The 23,421-nt window shown below is 37.9% G+C and overlaps 1 protein-coding gene across 1 annotated transcript in view; it reads left to right on the top strand.

The window, feature by feature from the left end:
* Nucleotides 1–23,421, top strand: part of LOC111151473 (IKAROS family zinc finger 3) — a 92,939-nt gene that overhangs the window by 33,583 nt on the left and 35,935 nt on the right. The window lies entirely within an intron of this gene.

Below are 23,421 nucleotides of genomic sequence, written 5' to 3'. Positions count from 1 at the left end.
CATGAGCCCAGATTGTTTTAACAAATCCCATCCCTGACACCAATTCTGGGATTTATTTTCCAACACCAATAATTTCTCCAGACACCAAATGGGCATCCAAAAATTCAATTCAATTCTCGTAATAATAACTCCTAGAGTTAGCATAGAACCCACAGTTGAAGGGCTCAGTCCCACAAGTGACCTCACTTTATTTTATTTTTTAAATTTTATTTATTTGAGAGAGAGAGAGGAAGAAAGCATAGGCAGGGGAGAGGGGAGGACAGAGGGAGAGGGACAAGCAGACTCCCCACTAAGCCGGGAGCCTGATGGGGGCTCAATCCCAGGATCTGGGGACCACAGCCTGAGCCAAAGGCAGACACTCAACCAACTGAGCCACCCAGGTGCCCCAGACGGCCCTCACTTTAGACACCAGTTGAAGCTACCAGGTCTCCACATTACCAGCACTTCTGTCCTGCTTAGCTACATATGCAGGGTTTTCCACCACCATCCACCTCAGGTTTGATAAGTTGCTAGAATGACTCACAGAATCTAGGAAAGCATTTTTCTTACTATTACTAGTTTATTATAAAGGATACAACTTCATGAGAGCTCCATGCCCTCTCTGGGCACATAACCCTCCATCCTCTTGATGTGTCCACCAATCCAGAAACTCTCTGAATCTCATTGTTCAAAAGTTTTCATAGAGCTCAATCTCCAGTCCCCGTTCCCCCTCCCAGAGGTTGGTGGTTGGAGCTGAAACCCTTAACCCTTAATCACTTTGTCTTCGCAGTGATCCAGTGATAGGTGATCATCCCATCCTGAGGTTATCTAGAAGCCCCACCCTAAGTTCATTAGCGTAAACTCAGGTGTGATTGAATGGAAATCTTATGAATAACAAAAGACACTCCTATCCCTTAGGAAATTCCAAGGGTTTTAGGAACTCTGTCAGGAACAGGGGACAAAGACTAAGTATGGCTTAATATTTTATCACCTTTTAGAAAGTTCATAGAATGAAAAAAGAAAAACTTATCTCTCTCCCTACCACCCAAAGATAGTCTTTGTCAGCACTATGGAATACTTTTAGGCTTTTTTGTGAATTCTGAGCACTATATTTATATTAACATTGCACACATTTTATGCTAATATTTATGTTGATAAATCTGATCACTATTACTTTATGAATGTCACTCAGATCTCATCTTAGATGTCATTTTTTCAAAAGATTTTCCCTGACAACCCAGTTACTATTTTAACACATTCCCTATTTTAATTCTCTGCATGGCACTTACCATGGATAATTTTGGAGTTTTATTTATTTCTTTATTGTCTTTCTCTATCTTTTATGAGCCAGGATCTTGGGCTTTTTCACTGCTAGGTATTTACAACACTTAGAATAGTACTTGGGGGGCGCCTGGGTGGCTCAGTGGGTTAAAGCCTCTGCCTTCGGCTCAGGTCATGATCCCAGGGTCCTGGGATTGAGCCCCACATCGGGCTCTCTGCTCAGCAGGGAGCCTGCTTCCTCCTTTCTCTCTCTTTGCCTGCCTCTCTGCCTACTTGTGATCTCTGTCTGTCAAATAAATAAATAAAATCTTTAAAAAAAAAAAAAAAAAAAAAAGAATAGTACTTGGCCTTCTCAAGATCTTTTTCTTTTGTTTTAGATTCTTAAGGGACCAAGAAATATAGTTCTATGTCTAAAACTTCTGAGATTCAAATCACAGCTTCAACTAACATTCCAGCTCTGCCTAGCTATACATTCATTTGTACCAGTTCTTAACCACAGAGACGAAAAATGCTGCCTGGCACAGGATGTGGTCATTTGTGCTGAGGAAAGGCATACAATGTTCTACCAGCTTCATGCAACCTCTTGAAGATGCTATCCATGGAGTCACACTCATAATGAAGCAAATGATAACTGTGCTTTTGGCTTACATTTTTCTGAGTTAGGGTTTCTGAGTTTTGATAGGTGATGCCATTAAGTTTGTGTTTGGACCTTTGGTCTGGAAATTTATAATTATGTTAGAAGTCACTGTGGATTCAGAAGTAGCCTATGCATTTTATGTTTTCAGGTGGTCAGAAAAAAAACACAACAAATTAAATACTCAGTCATTCCAATTTTAGTATACTTCCTGCTGAAGTGAGCACCAGATTAAATACTCAAATGAATATATTGGGATGCCTGGGTGGCTCAGTTAGTTGAGCATCTCCCTTCCGCTCAGATCATGATCCCAGGGTCCTGGAATTAAGTCCCACATTGGGTTTCCTGCTTGGTGGGGAGTCTCCTTCGTTCTCTCCTTCTGCCTCTGCCCCACACCCCCTGCCCCGGCTTGTGCACTCTTTCTCTTTCTCAAATCAATAAATAAAATCTTTAAAATAAATAAATCAATAAATACTCAAATATTAACAATAACAACAAAAAACCAAACAATTCCATTCGATAATAGGAATTTAAAAGAAATATTGTAAAAACCCATGTGATATAGCACTTCCATAGGAATCCATACAATAGATTCCAGGCCTCTGAATTTTGACCCTGTTCCAGGAGTACATCCAAGGAGAAAAAAGAGACATTCAGCCTCTGTGGTCCACTCATTTTGGATCATCTTTGACTGTTATAGCTTCCAATGTCATTTCTATCTCCTTACCTCCAATTCTATGTCAGTTGATGAATGGAGTATCAGTGTATTTTTCCCAGTTGTTAGGGATCTAAGAGTTTTGTAACATTTCTTGGTAGAGACTAGAAGATATAATCAGTCATTCTAAATAATTTGGGAAAAAACAGAAGAAATGGCTTTTTCCACTAACTCTGATTTAAAAAGAAATGAGGGACACTTGGGGGGCTCAGTTGGTTAAGCAACCGACTCTTGATTTCTACTCAGGTCATTATCTCAGGGTTGCAAGATCAGGCCCCAAGTTGGGCTCCAGCTCTGTGGTCAGTTGGGAGTCTGCTTGAGATTCTCTCCCTTTCCCTTTTCCCCTCCCCCCACTTACACTCTCTCTCTAAATTAAATAAATCTTAAAAAAAAAAAAATGAACAGGCTGACATTAGCATTAAAAGATTAATCCTTTATTTCACAATTAAGCTCCAAACTGATTACTATTAATGTTGGCACTTAATCTGGGTCATATACCTTTGGAAAGATTGTTACCAGGACTCTACTTTTTAAAAGGATAAAATATGATCAGTAGATACAAGTTATACATGCTAAACTGTAAAATAATAGAACTGAAAAGTAGCATTGGGGCACCTGGATGACTCAGTTGGTTAAGCAACGGCTTTCAGCTCAGGTCATGATCCTGAAATCCTGGGATCCAGTCCCAAGTCAGGCTCCCTGCTCAGTGAGGAGTGTGCTTCTCCCTCTGATCCTCCCCCTTCTTATGCTCTCGCTCTCTCTCTCTCTCAAATAAAATTTTTTTTTTAAAAGGAAAGTAGCATTGCCTGGAAGAAGTTATGTCTGTTGCATAATAAGGTACTACTGTCACATTCAGCGTAGGGAAACATTAAAACTAGTTAGGATTATACTTTCAAAGATAATTAGACTTAGGGGTGCCTGGGTGGCTCAGTCAGTTAAGCAGCTCAGGTCATAATTTCCAGATCCTGGGATCAGGCCCTTCATTGGGCTTCCTGCTCAGCAGAGAGTCTGCTTTTCTCTCTCTTTCTCTCTCCCTCCTTGGGCCCCTCCCTACTGCTCATTCTCTCTCTCTCTCAAATAAATAAAAATCTTTTAAGAAAAGATAATTAGAATTATACCTTTAAAGGAAATTTAGCAATCTAAAAGCATGCTTTAGAGTATCCTATTCTATTTAAGTTTAATGAAAGCATTTTTTTAAGTTCTCCAAAAAGTTTTAGAAATTAAGATCTGTCCTAGAATGTTTTAAACTCAGAATAATTGTAATCATGTCTGATTTATATGTTAAAGAAAATGAAATGTCATCTGTATCTTTCTAAGTTTCCAGCTTTTAGAAAATTGTTTATAGAAGATTAAAAGTGCTCACTTTATTTTTCTCTTATGGAAAGAAAACTAAATTTTTTAGGGGGAAAAAGTGTTTACCCAACTAGAAGTATTGCATGAGAAACAAAAAATATTCAGAAAAAAAGCTTCTAAAAGATACTAACATTTAACATAAATTCACTTGTTTCCTACCATCCGGATATTGACCGTTTTTTAGAGTTTTTGTTGTGTTAAGTAATCCCCAGGCCTAATGTGGGGCTCCAACTCACGACCCAGAGGTGATTTTTTTTAAAACTATATATTCCTATGAGCTTAGTGCAGGAGTTGGCAATTTTTTTCTGTAACGGGCCAGATGGCAAATATCTTGGGCTTTGTGACCAAATGATCTCTGTTGCAGCATCTCAACTCTGCTATTGTAGTGTAAAACATCATAGAAGATATATAAATGAGTGTGCATGGCCATATGTATACCAGTAACTTTATGTACAAAAGCAGGCAGTGAGTCAGATTTGTCCTTTAGATCATAGTTTGCTGACTCTTGGCCTGACGTACACATTTATTGTGTGATGAGTTAAGAATGTTTTTGCTCCTTGAAAGAACAATGATCACATAAATATTTCAAAAGAACATCAATGGGGAGTCTAACGCTATTATTTTGTAAAGAGAAAAATATATATCACTAACAGCTTTGTTTATCTTATACATAGATTAGCTCCTTATGTAAAGTAATTGGTCACAAATAAAATGAACTGTGGATTAAATGTGTTACCTCTTAGTTGGTTTTAGTTGGTTCATCCTTTCTTCTTGAAAATTTAAATCTAATAGACTAATACACTGGAGATATTTACATCAATTCAAGTTTATTTCCTCCATGAGACCTCCTTGTACTATCTCAGCTCCCTCAAGTGTAGTCTTAGGGCTGAGTTTTTGGAGTGTGTTTAATTAGTACTTGCTTAAGCACCTAATTATACTGTGTTTGAAACTGTGCATGACAAACTTTCATCCCATTACATTATAAGCTTTTTGGAAAAAAAAGCCCTAATAGCCTACATTTATATCTTTGTAAAAATACCTACCCTATAAAGTGATGTAATCTAAGTGGATCAAAAACACAAGAAATGAAGAGGTTCAGAGTTCTTTTTCAAGCCTGGCCATTGACTCCTATGAACTATTATTATTCTCTGCTCAGTGGTGACCAACCACAACCCTCATCAGACTAATCTTGAACAGTAGGAAATAACCAGGGATCTCCAAGTCTTTTGGTTTTGTTTAGCAATTTGATGAGTGCAGGGGTACCATAGGCACTTCACTGAATACAAAGGACATTGGGACCTTTGTGTTGGACCTAAAATGTCATTGCGATACGATACCATAAAGTCAAAAGCGGAAGTTAAAGAAATATTTATAACATACTGTAAGAAAGAATATCCCTATTGCTTGTATGGGCCCCATGTTCCCCAAGGAACACAATAAAATAAAAGCCACTGGACATCAGGGCTAGAGGTCAGAAGTCTCAAATCAGGATGTCAGCATGATGATGCTCCCTCTAAGGGCTCTAGGAGGATCCTGCCTTGCTTCTGTCTAGCTTCTGCTGGCTCCCAGCAGCCCCTGGTGTTCTTGTCTTGTGGCAGTGTGACTCCAACCTCCATCTCCTTCAGGGGCCTTCTTCTCCTTTTCTTATACAGAGAGCAATCATTGGATTAAGGGCCCACCCTAATCCAGTGTGATCTCATCTTACCTAATAATATCTACAAAAGTCATTCTCAATTTCCTGGCAAACATGAATTTTGGGGAGGAACTTCAACAGACTATACTTTTTCTCTCTCTAATCTTTACAGCTATCAAATATGCCTGAAATAAAATAGATGAAATAGATTGCTTTTTAATTATTTGTACAGTGTTATTTTCTATTGTGATACCTTAGATCAAAGATAAAAAATTTAATTAGAAAGTCTGCTGAAAAAAAATTCTTCCCACCTCAGGAGATACAGCTCCTGTCTTCAGTAGCTTTCCATGTCAAAGTCTCATTCTCTTCAGAGATGTACAACATTTTTGCGCTCATGAGAAATAAAAACTACTTTGATGCTTCTGAAAGGGGGGGCAGAAAACCCAAGCCACATTTGTGGTTTATGGATGCTAATTACTGCTACATTTAGATGTGTGAAGGAGGGGTCTATGGCTGGAGCGAGCTGGGAGAGACCAAGTGAGCCTCGCCTAGGCGCTCACTGAGGTTCCAGTGGTACTGCTCAGCACACGCAAATATATGCTTCAAAAGGAAGTGCCGTTTTTTATCAAAATATTACATCTCTCAAGCCCAGATCAAGACCTGTCGCTCATGGGATGCAGGGGTTATCTTACAAAATCAGCAGTGCTTTGCTGCATAAGTTCACTCACAGGGGATTTCTGTAAGTGCTCACAATGGGCAGAGGCTTTACCGTTTCTACTGTGTCAAACGGGTACGTTCTTTTGGTGACAGAACACCTCTGTGAATCTTTTTAACAAAAAACATCTCTGGATTCTTTTTTTTTTTTTTTAACCAAGCTGTGTAGCACAGTGAACTAAAAGGAACTTAATAGGAAAATATTTGGCATCTGCGAAGGAGGAATGGGTAATTGTAATGGTTGACAGAAAAATGGATCTGCTCACTGTCCTTAGTGGGTCCTTGAAGACTCCTTCCCCCTTTCTTTTGTGTTTTTTTTTTAACTGTAGAGCAATAGTGTTTGCACCTCCTTGGAGTAGAAACAAGGTGTGAAATAAAATGTAAATTCCGGTCCAATTGTTTAGCTGTGTGCATGAAACACCCATGTGAGCCTGATAATTCTCATAGCATCTGATCTTGCCTCGCAAGTTCAGCTTCTCAAACTAAGTTTGGCACCAGGCATGGTGACCTGGGCCATTGTGTACTCTGGTGCAATTTGGTAATCACAGGAAGGCACCCTGCTGAGAAATAAATGAGGAATCCCAGTGGTGTGCCAGAGTCAGCTCATAATCGCTTATTAAACTTCCAGGAATTTTGTCAGCCGGCTGGCTTCACGTTGGTAGCTTGAATTCAGCCGTGGTATTTATACCACTGACATCAGCAAATGCTACAAATAAGCCCTTCCCCCAACTCTGAGTTGGTTTTTGAGCACTTACCAGCACACCACCAGACTGAGGACTGAATGAAATCCTGTTCTGCCTCCCTAGCTCATCATTTTTCATAATTTGTCAGAGGGGACCTTTTTCTTTTTTCTTTGGTAAATTGCGTGAAGGAAAACAGTGTTGGAGATGAGAAAAGTACATTTTATCTTTAGAGTATGAGGATCACATTACTATAAAGTTAATGAAATAATAGGAGTTTTTTTGGTAGATACGGTTACAAAAAGCACAAAGCAACAACAGTGAGGTTTAGACTAGACACAACTGACCATACCTTAAACTTAAAATGTCCCAAGTAATCATGAGTCAGTTACTTCTTTCTGAATCCCATAACGTAAGAATTTTAACTTGCTCCTGTAAGTGCAAGTTCATCACCAATCTTGTTATATCCAATTTTATACATACTGCATTGTGACAGGGTCTTACTGTACTTTGTCTACCAAAGAGTTGACAACATGGCGAGGGTAGAATCTTTTTCAGTGTTACTGTTCTTTTATGCCAGAATTTGGGGTATATAGTTAATACTCAGTATTTGTCCATTTTTCTTTCTGCCTTACCATCCAGCCATTCATTTATCTATTCACCCCCTGCATTGTTCTAAGTGCTCACTAAATGACTGTTAGTCAGTTAAGCAGAGTAAGGAAGCACATGTGAGTACATTTTGGCACTGGGTCTCTTTTAGCCATCAAACTGAGATATGGGAAGACTTTTCAAGGATTAAGTGGGTGTGGATAATTTTAAGTGAATCAATTTCCAGGGTTTCAACTTCAGTGTGTTCTCTCTCCTAAATCTAATCTGCTTTGTAAGACTGCTATAGTTAAGGTTCTTCTTCCCCATCTCCCCATTCACAATGATCCTTCTCATTATCCTTCACAATTATCCTTCTTATAAAAGAAGGACACATCATTCACCTATCCCAAACCTTACTCTTTGCCCTAATGTGTAAATACTTCCAAGATGCCACCTAAAGGATCAATTAGATAACTTCTTTAATCAAACTTTTGTAAATCCCTCCTGCTTCATCCATCTCATTAAAAGATACATTGCCGGGGCGCCTGGGTGGCTCAGTTGGTTGGGCAACTGCCTTCGGCTCAGGTCATGATACTGGAGTCCCAGGATCAAGTCCCACATTGGGCTCCCTGCTCAGCAGGGAGTCTGCTTCTCCCTCTGACTTCTCTCCTCTCATGCTCTCTCTCTCTCATTTCTCTCTCTGTCTCTCAAATAAATAAAATAAAATCTTGAAAGGATACATTCCCAACAAATTTTACTTTTTATATTTAATAATTATTGATAAAGATTTGTAACATACCTATATGGTTTTAATCAATTATATGCTAATAATTATAATAACTCAATCCAGAAGAAATTTTTCTACCCCTAGCACTTCATATTAACAAATATTTTTATTTATACATATATATATTGTTGTTGCTGTAGAAAAGTATGATAGGATGAGCAATAAAGATTCAGGCATAAAAGAACAGTATGTGGGGCGCCTGGGTGGCTAAGAGGTTTAAAACCTCTGCCTTTGGCTCGGGTCAGGATCCTGGGGTCCTGGGATCGAGCCCCGCATTGGGCTCTCTGCTCATCAGGGAGCCTGCTTCCCACCTCTCTGCCTGCCTGTCATCTCTGTCTGTCAAATAAATAAATAAAATCTTTTAAAAATAAATAAATAAAAATAAAAATAAAAGAACAGTATGTAAGGGGGCTCCTGGGTGACTCAATCAGTTAAACATCCAATTCTTGATTTCGGCTCAGGTCATGGTCTCAGGGTCGTGAGATGGAGCCCTATGTAGGGCTTGGTGCTCTTTAGGGAGTCTGCTTGAGCATCTCTCTTTTCCCCCAGTTGCATGCACATAAGTGCAGAGGGGTGTATGTGCGTGTGTGTGCATGCAGTCTCTCTCTGTCTCTCATAAATAAATCTTTAAACAGTACCTAAGGATGAAGTTCTATGGGGAAAGTGAAATGGATATAGAAGTTCAGGGAGAAATTTTCTAATTTTTTTTAAAAAGCTTATTTATATATTTTTAAATTTATGATGGAGTAAATCAAATTACTAATATTTATATTTCATTGGATACATTTCAAAGAGTGCATTAACAGTTTAAATCATTATTATTTATAGTAAACAAAATTTGTATTTGTTTAGAAAATGTTTAAACTATGATGAAAAATTGTAGATGTCAACTTGATTTCCACTTAATGTCTGCTGTGTATAAGGGAGAAACATAACTTTTCAAAAATTCTTTTTAGGGTACTTGAGCCATAATTTGAAGACCAACCCCTGTCATATAAAGTATAGACAATGTAGGACAGAGGAGCCTTCAGTTTAAGCCTCAGCCTATTTAAAGGCCCAATACAAAGATTCTCAACCTGAAATCTCAAGGTTTGGGAAATCTCTCAAAGCTATATGAAATATTGTGTTTATGGGCATGTGTGCATTTTATCTGGGCCAAGAGTACAGTTCTCATAGAAGTCCATAACTCAAAAGATTAAAAAGCTCTGACCAAAGTGTATAAGGTCTTACAGCTTCTAGACTTTGTTGTTTTTATAATAGTTCCATATGTAATGGTCTATAGAATGGCTTCCAACATAAAGAATTTTGGGTTGGCTCTGTATGTATATAAAATAACATATACTTATTATAAAAAATCATGAAATAGGCATAATCCTCCTTTCTTCACTAACCTGAAAGCTATCATAGGGCAAACTTTTAATTTTATTTCTGGGTAAATCAAAGGCCTTTTTCTTAATTTTGATAAAGAAAGTTACAGATGCTTCATCCATAGAAAAATTCCAGATGGAAATTCTGAAAACAGTTTTTAAAAGAATAGATAGACAGCATTTACCCCTGATGATTCTGTTATATGGCATCTAATTTAGCGCCTAATACTCAGCAGTCTAATAATAGGTTGATGTAGTATTCAGGCTTAGAATTAGGAAGATTATATTTGGAGGTGACTGACAGCACAGTAGTTTGAAAGCTTTGGATTTTAAAGTGTCACACATACAGCAGATGAGTGAAGATGTCAGAGCCAAGCCTAAAGGAGGACCCTGGTAATCCAGCCCTTGGTGTATAACCTTCAAACACCAATAAACAAGATTATCTGGATTTAACATGTGACCTTTCTCATTCTGACTGGTTAGGTCCAGATGTTTTCTCATTCAGCTGTGTGGTTGAAATCTGCTTTTTAACTGACTGCAATTGGATCTAGATTTGAGGCTGTAGAAATGACAGTCTTGAAAACTCTATTCTGCAGGGGGTGATGCTGTCTAAACAGTAACATATGGAGACCGATGGCTTAATAATTAAAAATAATTTGTGACCTTACGCTTAATAGATTAGTTAATTATGTCAAGTGAATAAGTAAAAACGGGATCGTGGTAGATATTTCACTATATTAGTCAGTCTGGTGGCATTAAAAACATTGACAGGATTTGTTAGAACCAGGCTTTCTTGCACCTGCGTCTACAGAAGCAGAAATCCTAGTCATGCCTTTGTTACCCTTAAGGAAGTTCATAGCAGCCCTAGAGAAAACAGGAAAGGCTCTTTATTAGCTTCTCTTAAGTCAGTCTAAGCTTATGGCCATACTTCTCATTCACCAAAATTTGGACACAATTTACTGTCCCTTTATTACGTCCCTTAATTGCTTGGAGCCCAGGACTATTTCTGGCATTTTGTTATGAACTCTTCCTTACAATCATCTTGATTTTCTGGGTCTAATACTTCAGGTTGTACTAGTTCTGTCTCTGAGATGATATAAAAAAGATATTTCTTTATTTTTTCTTTTCTCATGGGAGAACTAAACTCTTATATCACTGGGTAAACCCTCAGAGAGCTTCCCCATGTGATTTTATACTACTGCTGACTTGTAGGTCAGGAATAGTGCTCTTTGATTAATAATCATAGCCTAGTAAGGCACTAAATTATTAACAGAATAGAAAGTGAGACATGAAAACATAAAAGTACAAAATATGATAAAGAAATAATGTAATTAGAAAATCTGGATCTTTATGGATTCTAGCACAACTTAGGAAAATAGCAAAATCAGTAGTTACTTAGGTGTTCTCTGAAGTTGATAATAAAATAATTAAGTATGAGAAATGTCCTATGAGGCCAACTCTTCGAGTTGGTTTAGAAGTCTTCCCTACTGCCAAGTAACAGATGTACCTTGTTTTTTTTAACACAACACTTATTAATTTCTGTGAAAAGGGCATGATTTTAGTTACATGGGAACAAAAGGGGTTAAAGATAGTCTCATGAGGATTTGTCATAAAGGCTCAATCGTAGATCAAAAACTATACTTGTCACAATGCTTCTTGTAATAGTTGGTAAATGAATAACTAAACTCTACCCTCTTAAGACAGAGTCGGTATCAGTGTCGCTAAGTATCAGTTGTGTTGGGTTTTTTTTAAATATTTTTATTCATTTATTTGACAGAGAGAGCAATCACATGTAGGCAGAGGCAGTTGGGGGGGGGGGCGCAGGCTCCCTGCTGAGCAGAGAGCCCGATGCAGGGCTGGATCCCAGGACCCTGGGACCCTTAACCCACTGAACCACCCAGATGCCCTGGTTTTGGTTGTTTTTTTTTTTAATACTTATTGAGTTTTTTCCCTTAACAGCTTTAATTCACATACCTTTAAGTGTTCAAGTCAAGGACTTTTTGTAAATTTACAGAATTGTGCAACTAGCACTGTTTTGGAACATTTCTATCAGCCTAAAAAAATCTCTGGTCTGCTGTGAATCCCCATTCTTACTCCCAGCCCCAGGCAACCTCTAATCTGACTTCTGTCTCTATAGATTTACCATTGCTGGACATCTCGTATAAAAGGAATGATATAGGTTTTTTTGTTGTTGTTTGTTTTTTTAATACTTATATATAATATATAGTCATATATTATATATAACATATATTTATATATAATATATATATTTATATGTTTAGTATATATAAATATATTTTTATTTATTTATCTGACAGAAAGAGAAATCACAAGTAGGCAGAAGTAGGTAGAGAGGCAGGCAGGAAGAGAGGGAGAAGCAGGCTTCCCGCTGAGCAGAGCGCCTGATGGGACTTGATCCCAGGACCCTGGGATCATGACCAGAGCTGAAGGCAGAGGCTTAACACACTGAGCCACCCAGGCACCCCTAAAGTAATGATATAGTATATAATCTTTTGCTTATGGCTTCTTTCACTTGCATAGCATATTTCTTTTTTTTTTTTTAACTTTGTCCATGTTGTTGCATGTTTCAGTACCTCATTTCTCTTTATTTCTGAACAGTATCCTACTGTATTGATAAAATACATTTTGTTTATTAATTTGTGAAATGGTAGGCCTTCTATTTCCATTTTCTTGGCTTTTATGATCCTGCCATGAATATTTGTGCACAAGTCTTTGTGTGGACATAAGTTTTCATTTCTTTTGGGTGGATACCTAGAAGTCAAACTACTGGGTTGTATGGTAAATTTATGTCTAATTTTATAAGAAACATCTATATTGTTATTGATTGCTATATAACAAACCTTAGCAGTTTAAAACAATACAAATTTATTATCTCAGGAATACAGGCACAACTTATTTGGGTCCTCAGCTTCTTATGAAGCTGCAGTCAAGGTATTGACCCAGACTGTGGTCTTATCTGAAGGTTTGACTAGGGAAGGATCAAATTCCTAACTCACTCATGTCATTGTCAGGATTCAGTTCCTTGAAGGTTATTGGACTAGACTTCGTCTCCTCACTGTAGGTTGGCCAGGACAGCCTTCACTTCTTTGCCATGTGGATTCCCTAGCGCACTTTGTCAGAGAAGCACACGAGAAGCACCAGGGAAAGAGTGAGAACAACATGGAAGTCATAGTTATAATCTAACAACAGGAGTGATTTCCCATCACTTTGGCCATGTTCTTTTTTTTTTTTTTTTTAAGATTTTATTTATTTATTTGACACAGAGAAAAGGAGAGAGAGCACAAGTGGGGAGCAGCAGGCAGAGGGAGAGGAAGCAGGAAGCACAATGCGGGGCTCGATCCTAGGACTGGGAACATGACCAGAGCTGAAGGCAGATGCTTAACTGACTGAGCCACCCAGGCGCCCCACCATGGTCTTTTAATTAGAAGCAAATCATCCAGGTCCAACCCACATTCAAGGAGCAGAGATTGTACAAGGATACAAATACTAGGAGTCAGGGATTGTTAGAAACGGTTTCAGAAGGCTATCCATTACACAGCCAAATTTTTTTTCCAAATGACTATACCATTTTACACCCCCACCAGCAGCAGATAACAGTTCCATTTTCTCCACCTCCTTACCAACACTCATTGTTGTCTGTCTTTTTGATGATAGCCATTCCAGTGGGTGTGAAGTGGCATTTCATTGTGGTTTTAATTTGCATTTCTCTAGTTACTAATGATGTTGAACATAATTTCATTTGCCGATTGCTCATTTGTATAATTTCTATGGTAAAATGTCAATTCAAATATTTTTCACGTTTTTAATTGGATTATTTGACTTACTATTGAATTATAAGATGTTTTCATTTATGATTCATGTTTTTGATATCATATCTAAGAAATCTTTGCCTAATTCAAGGTCATGAAGATAATATGTGTCAGCTACTATGCTATATTTCTGTACATTATTTTGCCTAATGTAATTACAGTAACAACCCTGTTAAGGGTAGATAATATCATCATTGCACAAGTGAGAAAATTCACAGAAATCAAGTGACTTGCTGAGATCATACAGGCAGACTACAACTTGAACCTAGATGTCATCTTACTCCAAAGCCTGTGCTCTTTCATCAGAACTTAAAAAAAAAAAATTTCAAATCCATTTTCAGTGGGCAAAATAAGAGTGAAATACTATACTGTCTTTTCCTTGTAATTATCAGTACCCATTCTGGTGCTATTTGAATACTGTTAGTACAAAGCCCTCTATTCATGATCATTGGAAGTTGCCTTTTGAAATGAAGAAAAACTTATACTCCAGTTTACTGGCTAGATTCCTTCTAGTTATAGTCTGCCAGACAATAGTTCCTCCACTGTTTCTAGTGGAGCAAGGATGCATCTTTCCTTGCAGCCTTGAAGTGTGTTACTGGGCAGCTGTTAAGCAGTTGTTATACTTTACCCCCAGGGACAAGCCTGTTCCAGTGACAAAATAGCTTATTCCCTTATGGGCTTTTAGTGTTATACATTCACCTAGGACAAATCAGTGCTGAGTTCTTCCATGTTTCTTAGCCAGAGAGAAGAGAATGGAGGAAGCATAGAGGAGGAAAAGTATTAATATTATGTAGTAAATAGTAAATTTTATATTACTTTTTATGTATTCTGTTTTAATTGATTTAATGTTAAAAAGAGCAAGAATCTTTTCATTATTGATCCTAATATTAATTTTCCTCTCTTTCAAGAACCCTTTATACCCTTCAGGTCTGGTTGGTATACCTTAAGTTAGAAATACAATTTGTTGTTGCTGTGGCCTAATATGCTAGCCTTGGGCAAAATTACAATATGTGCAATTTTTTAAAAAATCTCCAACCTTAATTTTGTATTTGAAGCAAAGAACAGGATAATCATTCACACCTTCCTTCCTTCTTGCCCTCTTTCCTTCCTTTCTTCTGTTCATTTGGTAAGCAATTGCTAAACTGTATGCCTAACTCAGTGCTACTACATGTTAAGGGTGTGAGTGGAATAATATACAGACATTGATATCAAGCAGCCACTATGTAGAGGGGGGAAACGGGGACTATCAGAAAGAGCAGATTTGGAAGAGAAGTCAAAGGGAGAGAAATAATGAGCTAGGTTGCAACTCGTTGAGTGTGGAACAAGTGTAAGAAATCTAAGAAGTGATTGGAAATATCTGTTGGGCTGAACAGGGAGGACTAGGCTGGAAATATAGATGTGGCAGTCATCAGCCACAGAAGGTTGGATCAGGAGAATATGTAAAGTGAGAAAACAAAAGGTTGAAGAAACAATCCTGAGGAGACCATTGACACTTAGTAGAAAGAAAAAGAGGAGTAGACAGAGGAAATAAGTAAGGTAGAAATAGAATCAGGCAGGAATAGAACTGAGGGAAGAGGTTCAAGAAGCAGGAACTGGTCAACCTATTCAAAGGATGGCATCCTATTCCAAAGCAGGGAGTAGTGGAGATAAAAGCTGACCACCATGGGCAAAGATGTAAGCTAGAGGACTGGTTATCACTATGGGGCTTGTGTCTGTTTCTGATGTATCATGAGGAGAAATTCTGCATACTATGTATCAGCCTCAGAATATTGTAGACAAATTAGAGAATGGTACAGAAAAGTGCCCTATTCCTTCTTCCCTGCCTGGCCGCCTTCTTCTTAAATTGATTCAGGCTGATCAAAGAGTTCATTCATTCATTCATTCATTCAACATCTATTATAAGCCAGCCCTCTGAAAGGTTCTGGGGACACAAAATATTATCAAAACCTGGCCCGTGGTTTAAAGATGCTCCTAATCTATGTGGGGAATAAATTAACTGTCATGTAACACAACACATACTATGCATACCAGGAAGTTATGTTGTAGATATGGAGACATTTTCATTCCTTCCCTAACATATGATCCTGAGGTTGGTGTTGTGACAATCAGAATGTTTTTAGTCAATTTAACTGTATTTGGGTGATAATTTTTTAGTTTTTCTAAGTAGCATATTTTAATGTGCTTTAAATTTTTTGATTGAACTCTGTCAAAAAATAGAATATTCTATACAAAGGAATTATAAAAGAAAAATAGTATTTTTCCTCTGGGTTTATAAATGAAGTGTCTACCACGTAAATACCTTAACCTATCTCTAGTAAGTCTGGGCAGCATCTAAAACTGCATCTTCTTTAGATTTTCATTCATTATTTTCTAATGGATTGCTGTTATTTCTCAGAAATACAAATATAAAATAATATAATATATAGGTTACATGATCAATAGGAAGAGTTCATGTTACAATGGACAGAAATGAAAAAGTCACTACATTTGTGTACTGTTTCATAGTTTAGAAGGAACTTCCACACATCATGTTCTTCAGTCCTCACAACTGTAGATGAGTTCACCTAACCACATGATATCTGAAGCGTAAAGTTAGGCCAACTGAGCAGCGGGAATCTCACCTACTGCTGATGTGTAGTATATTCCTGTCACTAAAAACAATAAATATCCTCTTGTTCTAATGGAGAAGTAAAGCATTATACTGAAATTATTAAATACAATTATTTTTATTATTATGGCAATGAATGAGCTATTTGATAGATAATAACACGAAGATTAATGTTATTGGTAAAATGGAGGGTGGTTCCTTTGCAACTGAAACTTTCTTCATGTTTTCATGCTAATGTTCTTGAATTTGAAGTGACATGATTTAGTAATTACCAGTTTAGATTTTTTAAGGGCAAATTTGAAAGTCTGATGAGAATATGTTTTAATGCAAACTTTAACTAAACCAAGTATTATCCAAACTGCTTATCTCTTATTTCACTACTAATGAGATATTAATATTTAATCTCTTAGTGGTCTGATTCACCCTTTCCAGTTTTTTCCCCTAATTTTTAAATACATGTTTTAAAAATTAATGGATATCTATCATTTTAGACTTTAAAAGAAGAGAAACATGGGCGCCTGGGTGGCTCAGTGGGTTAGGCCGCTGCCTTCGGCTCAGGTCGTGATCTCAGGGTCCTGGGATCGAGTCCCGCGTCGGGCTCTCTGCTCAGCAGGGAGCCTGCTTCCCTTCCTCTCTCTCTGCCTGCCTCTCTGCCTACTTGTGATCTGTCTGTCAAATAAATAAATAAAATCTTTAAAAAAAAAAAAAAAAAAAAAAAAAAAGAAGAGAAACATGACAACACAATGGATCCTGTAAATCAATGCCCAGAAGTTTTGCTTTCGTTGAAGCTGTATAATTTTACTGGTTAACAAATACTAGAACTTTGTATTCTTTAGTTGGCAAAATATCATTGGTTTTCCCCCCTCCTCAGTTTACAAATAAAAATGTAAATTAGAAAATGAAAATGACCCATGATTTCAGTGTTCTTATTCCTAATACAAAGAGGCCATTGTGAGAAAGGATTAGAGATATTAATTTTATAAGGAAGACTGTTTTAGTTGATCTATTTCTGAGGTATTGGATGATAGCAACAAATTCTGTAGACTAAATACCTACCATACATATATCTCCCATTTTGCTCTTTAGTGCTTCAAGCTTCTAAATCCTATTAACAGCTGTCAAAACCTGGTAAACTATTTAGATGCTTTCACAATTTGTTTAATTGGATAGTTAGAAAATGGCATGCTAGAAAAGCCCACCCTCCCTACCCCCCCTTTCTTTTAGCCTGGCTGAACATCTGTAGTATTAGGGCCTCATTATCTCTGAATTGGCATAGCAAATCAGTGGCATCATTAAAATGCCACATTAAGATGATTAAGCTTCTTTGTTATCCAGTTGACTTTTGCATGTGCTGAGGATTTCATGGTTATGACCCCTAATCCTTGTAAAACACTTAAACAACATCACCCTTTTGTGTCTTCCTTGTCTAACAGCCTCTATCTTGTTTTGCCTCTTCTCACAGTATCTCTGGCAAACTTAAGGCTATCACTCCAAACTTGTCGTTCTTTGAGTTGGATTCTGAGAGCCCATAATTCAGAGTGGAAATTCAGAATCCCCTCTTTACACTGGGAAATTCCTACTAACATGTTATCCAAGACACCCAAGTTGTCTGTTCCATTTGCCATCTTTGATAGGTTCTTCTCTCCAACTGAGCATTTTATGTGCCTGTAAAAACAAACTGAGGCACAGTTGGCTGAGACTGCTATTGCCCCTGAAGGATTTAGATGTTGGATCCTTTCCAAGACCCATTGTTTTTGCAATGTCTCAGGTGAAACCAAAAATGTCTACTCTGGAGTGCAAGCCTTTCATGTGATAACCATCACCCCAGGAAATGAAACCATGTGCATCAGCCCCAGTGAGCCAAGCCTTTGTTCTCTTCAGCCTACAAAATTCTCTCTGGGGGGTGTGTGTGTGTTAGTGTGTGTCATCTTCCTAAGAGGCCTCCAGAACATAGACAAAGATGGGAGCAATTGTACCCCAGAGTAGCTCCTTTAGGAAGAAGTTCAGTTTAATCTAATTTTCTATGGGTTAGATTCAATTTAGACATCTTTTTCCCCCCTCTGGGAATGTTTAGCAATTACCTTTATCAGCAATTTGTGGTTTGGTATGTTTTTTTCTCCACAAGTTCACTTATAAAAAATTTACTCAGGAAGCCTTTAACATTTCTTAGTATGACATACATCATACATGCAAAAAGGCAGATATAATTACATGTATACTTTAAAGAATAACAACAAAACAAGCATCCATGGACCCACCACCTGGCTTAAGAAATAAAATATTGCTAGTGCCTGTGAAGATTCTTGATAGTATTTTAAGTGGCAATTTAAGTGTCTAAGAAACATGACACGTATTATAGGAAGCTGGAATTTACAAAACTAAAATGGGAGATTATTCACATCACAAAAGTTGTATTTGCTTCATAAAAACTTTAGGGTATTTTGGAGCAGTTCACTGTATTCAAGTATTTCTTGCCAGATCTTTTAAGACTTCTGGCCTTTATTAACAGTTCAAATGTTGCTAGTCACTGACAACTGAAAATCAAAGAAAAATGAAGAGAAACATCTCTGAACGTATAATGTAAATCAGTGGAACAATATTATCAGTTTTACATGTAACATTTTATGAACACATCAACTACATTAAGGTGAACCTGTAGAGGTTAATGATATCATGCTACATACATAAAGTTGAGTGAAGTGGGTATAGGAGAAAGAATAGAAATGAGAATTTTTTTCTATGTTAGGATATCGAGGAAGACTGCATGGAGGAAATGGCATTTAAATAGCATCTGGAAGTTTGAATAGAATATTGATATGGGGGAAGGGCATTTGGTGTTGGAAAGACTGGAAAACAGGCTTGGAAAACTGCCATTAGATTGCTGCTGTAACTTCTCAAACTTTAATGTGCATAGAAATCCTTGAGGATCTTGTTAAAATGCAAATTCTGATCAAGTAGGTCTGGGGTGAGACTTGAGAGGCTGTGTTTCTAACAAGCTCCCAGGGGATGCTGGAACTGCTGATCCAAGGCCCCCATTTCGAGTAGCAAGGTTCTAGTATAGAGAAAAGGTTGATTGAGGAGGAATGAGATGATTGGGTAGGCATAGGGCAGGTTCTGGACAGGCCCTTGAAGGTCTTGCTGGGGAGTTTGGATTTTGTTCTATAAGCAAAATGAAATCATTGAAAGTTTCTGAAAAGGAGTTTTAATGTTATAGGATGATTAATCTGGAAATAAAATGTAGTATAAAATAGAGGTCACATACACTGTGAGCCAGTTAGGAGGCTAATGCAGTGGTATATTCACGTACTAAGTATTTACTGTGTGTGTAGTTTATACAGAGCATTGCGTCAAACTGTAGAGCAGCTATACTTTTTTCTGCCCCCATCCCATCCCCCTGGAATGGCAGTTCTTAAAGTCCATTGTGCCTAAGATTTACCTACAGAGCATAATTTTAATGCATATTTCCAGTCTCCACACCCAAATTAGTAGGTCTATGATGAGACCCCCAACATTTCTATCTTCAAACCACAAAGCCTGTGGTCTCTACAGATACAGGTCAAGTAGTGTCACAGGGGATACTGAGTTTAAAAAAAAAAACAAACCAACCTATGTAGCTTCTGACCTCAGATAGCTTATATGATCATATGAGAGATGAGGTGAATTTATAAGTAACTCAGAGAAACAAGAAACAGATTATTTTGCACCTGGAGGGGATGGAGGGTGGATAGGAAGTAACATACTAGTATTGGCTTTAAAGAATCTGTAGGTTTTGGACCCACCTGTGGCAACATTGGGGAAAGACCTTATAGGCAGTGGAAATAATAAAAGCAAGAATAGGGGCCCCTGGGTGGCTCAGTCATTAAGCATCTGCCTATGGTCATGATCCCAGTGCTTGGGATCTGGGCTCCCTGCTCAGTGGACAGCCTGCTTCTCCCTCTTCAACTCCCCCTGCTTGTATTCCCTCTCTTACTGTCTCTGTCATAAATAAATAAAATCTTAAATAGATAAATAAAAGCAAGAATATTTAGAAGTTGTTTAGTTTGGTTAAAGATATATGAGTATTCAAAATAAACATTACAAAGACAGGTTGGGGCCAGATGCTGAAAGACCTTTTAAATTCCTCCTTTCTGAGTTTGGACTTTATTTTGTTGGCAATAGGGAATATTGAAGAATTTTGACAGGGTCATGATATGACCAGAGCTATAGTAGAGGAAGGATAGTATGGTGGTACAGTATAGGATGAACTGGGAAGGAGAGAGAAAGGAAGCAGGGAGAACAATGTGGAGGGTAATCAGAGATTACCTGAGTTTCAGGATACTGGGAATACAAAGTAGTGGGGAGGAGAAACAGATTGGAGAAAGGATACAAAAATAGAACCAATGGGTGATTAAGTGGGGGGCAAAAATAAGATGAAGGAAAGATGCTTGTAAGGAGTCTAGCCTGAGTAACTGGGGAGATACCTAAGGAGTCCTTTGGGAATGGAGGACTGAAGAAGGGGAGAGAGATTACACCTGCATATGTGTGTGTGTGTATATACATATTATATATATATCTGGATTAGGCACACACATTTAGGAATTAATCATATATAAAACAGTAGTGGAAACCTGAAAAGTAGATGAAATTGCCACAGGGGATAAGATGTCAAGGGAAGGAAAAAGAGCTAGAAAGAAGCAATCAGAGAGGTAAGGAAAGAAGTTACAGTTTCACTGAACAAATAGGAGTATAGAAGAGGAAGGAAGATGGTCAGTAGTATAAAGGGCTAGAGAGAAGTTGGGGAGAATAGCACACAAAAGGCCATTGGATATAGGAATTGGGAGATGACTGATGATCTTCGGGGGAGCAGATTCAGTGAATTCAGTGAATTGTGGAAGTGGGAGCCCAATTAGAGGTAATTTTACATGAGATTTGAGGATATGGATGTAGAAAGCATAGCTTACTTTTGTAGTAGATCTGTCGGGAAAGGAGTGTTGAGACAGGATGAGTTTGGGTATGATGGGATGAGAGGCTAGGCCAAATTGCAATAGGAAATAGAAAAGAGGAATTGTCACCAGAGAGCCTGAGGAAATAGAATTTATAGGTCTTTTTTTTAAGATTTTATTTATTTATTTGACAGAGACACAGTGAGAGAGGAACACAAGCACGGGGAGTGGGAGAGGGAGAAGTGCTTTCTGTCTCAGAACAGAGAGCCCAACACGGGGCTCGATCCCAGGACCCCAGGATCACGACCCCAGCACCCCGGGATCATGACCCCAGCCGAAAGCAGATGCTTAACAACTGAGCCACTCAGGCACCCTGAATCTATAGGTCTTGAAGACTGATTTGATGTGGAGATTTAAAGGAAAAGGATTCCACTTTTAAGACTTGGAACTGGAAGAAGGAAGATGCCACTTGGAAATATAATGAAGTCATAAATTAGAAACAAGCTTGGGTTCAAAGATGACAAGTTTGATTTTAGACATACTTTTAATATTTTCAAGGGATACTAAGTAGTAGAATGCTCCCCTTTCGTTCCAATAAATCTTCTTCCCAAGAGAAGGAGATTAGTGTCCTTGCTGATCTTTTTGGTGGGCTCTATTTGGAGGCTAAGTGCTAAACCCAGTAATCTCTCAGAAATCCCATTTGTATCTCAGTACTAATGTATTCTAATATTCAATTCTGTGTATCTTTACATGGTAAAGCATGATGAATTGTTCATCCCCAGTAACCACACAGAGAGGCCATTCAGTTCTTTCATCTAAAAGTAGTACAGTTCCAAAGACAAACCAACAACTGTCCGAAGAACTCTTGGTCCATTAAGTATAAGGGACTTTTCCTATATCCTATCCATGTGTCTCTTATCTTTCCCTCAGAGGTCTGTGTCTCAAATACCATCTTTTTTGTTCTACAGCTAAATCCTAAGGGACAAAATCCAAGATTTTCTCTTGAGCCAGGTTGGTGTAGTATTTCAATTTGATGTCAAACCCATTAAAGACCAAGTCCTGAGGGAAGGAGCATTCTCTTTTGTCCTGTGTTTTCAGAAAGACCTCACACATTTATCTTCCTAGTTTTTAATTGTCATTGTCCATGGATTGGCCTGGATCTGTTCATATTAACATTTTATAACCAAAATGAAAAGGATCTTCTTTCTGCTGGCCCCTATCTGCTGTTTTTGGTTTTCAGTAGCTGAAGTTTTCCGTTGAGGTTCTTTTAAACGCCTACATGCAAACTGAAGAGCACTCAAGCTTTGGTGGGATATCACCCACAGCTGGAGTGATGAAGGAAGGGAGGAGGGTACAAGCCTCAGGTGCATCCTTCTCTTAATTTTTTTTTCTTAAACAAAACCTCTTAAGCAAACAAATTCTATCTGAAAGCAGGCGAGACCCATCCAGAGAAAGAAGGGAATGAACCTCTTTCCATGTAGGAAATGGGTATGAATTCATATGTGACCAAGATGCATTAAATGGGCAAATTTTAAACATGTTGGACTGATCCTACAGCCCTACATCTCTTCTAATCAAAGAGTGAAATGCTATGAACCATAAACCGTGTTGAGAAGCAGAGGAACAGTGTTGCAGCAATGGCTCCTTGGTTGGTGGTTAGGCCCTGTCTTGCTCTATTAAGCAAACACAGTTAATATAGATAAAAGGTAACCTTGATAGAAGTGAAAATTGAAACTTGAGTTGAAGGTAGCAAGCCAGGCACAGCTGCAGTTGTACTTCCTCCTATGTGGCAACAGGAGCTGCACTTACTGGTGTTTTTTGGAAGGGATGCAGTTTTTTAAAGTATCTTTTCTTCAGAGTGTTTTGGTTTTTAATGTCTACACCACTGATGAGAGAGTGGAATTTGTTAGTAAGAAGCCACCTAGACTTTTTACATCTAGTGTGTGAGGTCAGATCCAAGTTCAGCATTCTAATCACACACTGGCTGTTAACTGACTGTGTAACCTTGGGCAAGTCACTGAAAAGATCTCTGGTGACAGATTTTCTTACCTGAAACACCAAAGGGTTGGAATAGATGATCCCTTCCAGCCCTAAGACTCCACTGATTTATGATTCCTCATGAGGAAGCATAACTTCCAATTTCTAAGAATAAATATTAGGAAAAGTAAGCATTTATACAGCTTATTTTATATATGAAAATCCCTGGCAAGTATCTATTATGATTTTATCAGGCAATTATTTAGGTGTTATTAGTGTCTACATAAATTTGCCTTCTTTACTTCTTATTTCTTCAGCTTAAGAGTGTTGCAACTCTTTGTAAGACAGTGCCT

The sequence above is a fragment of the Enhydra lutris genome, unplaced genomic scaffold (assembly GCF_002288905.1).
Source record: "Enhydra lutris kenyoni isolate GAN:26980312 unplaced genomic scaffold, ASM228890v2 scaffoldscaffold26, whole genome shotgun sequence".
NCBI lineage: Eukaryota > Metazoa > Chordata > Mammalia > Carnivora > Mustelidae > Enhydra > Enhydra lutris.
Note: the sequence above shows the minus strand (reverse complement) of the source record. Positions and strands in the feature narration are given on the sequence as shown.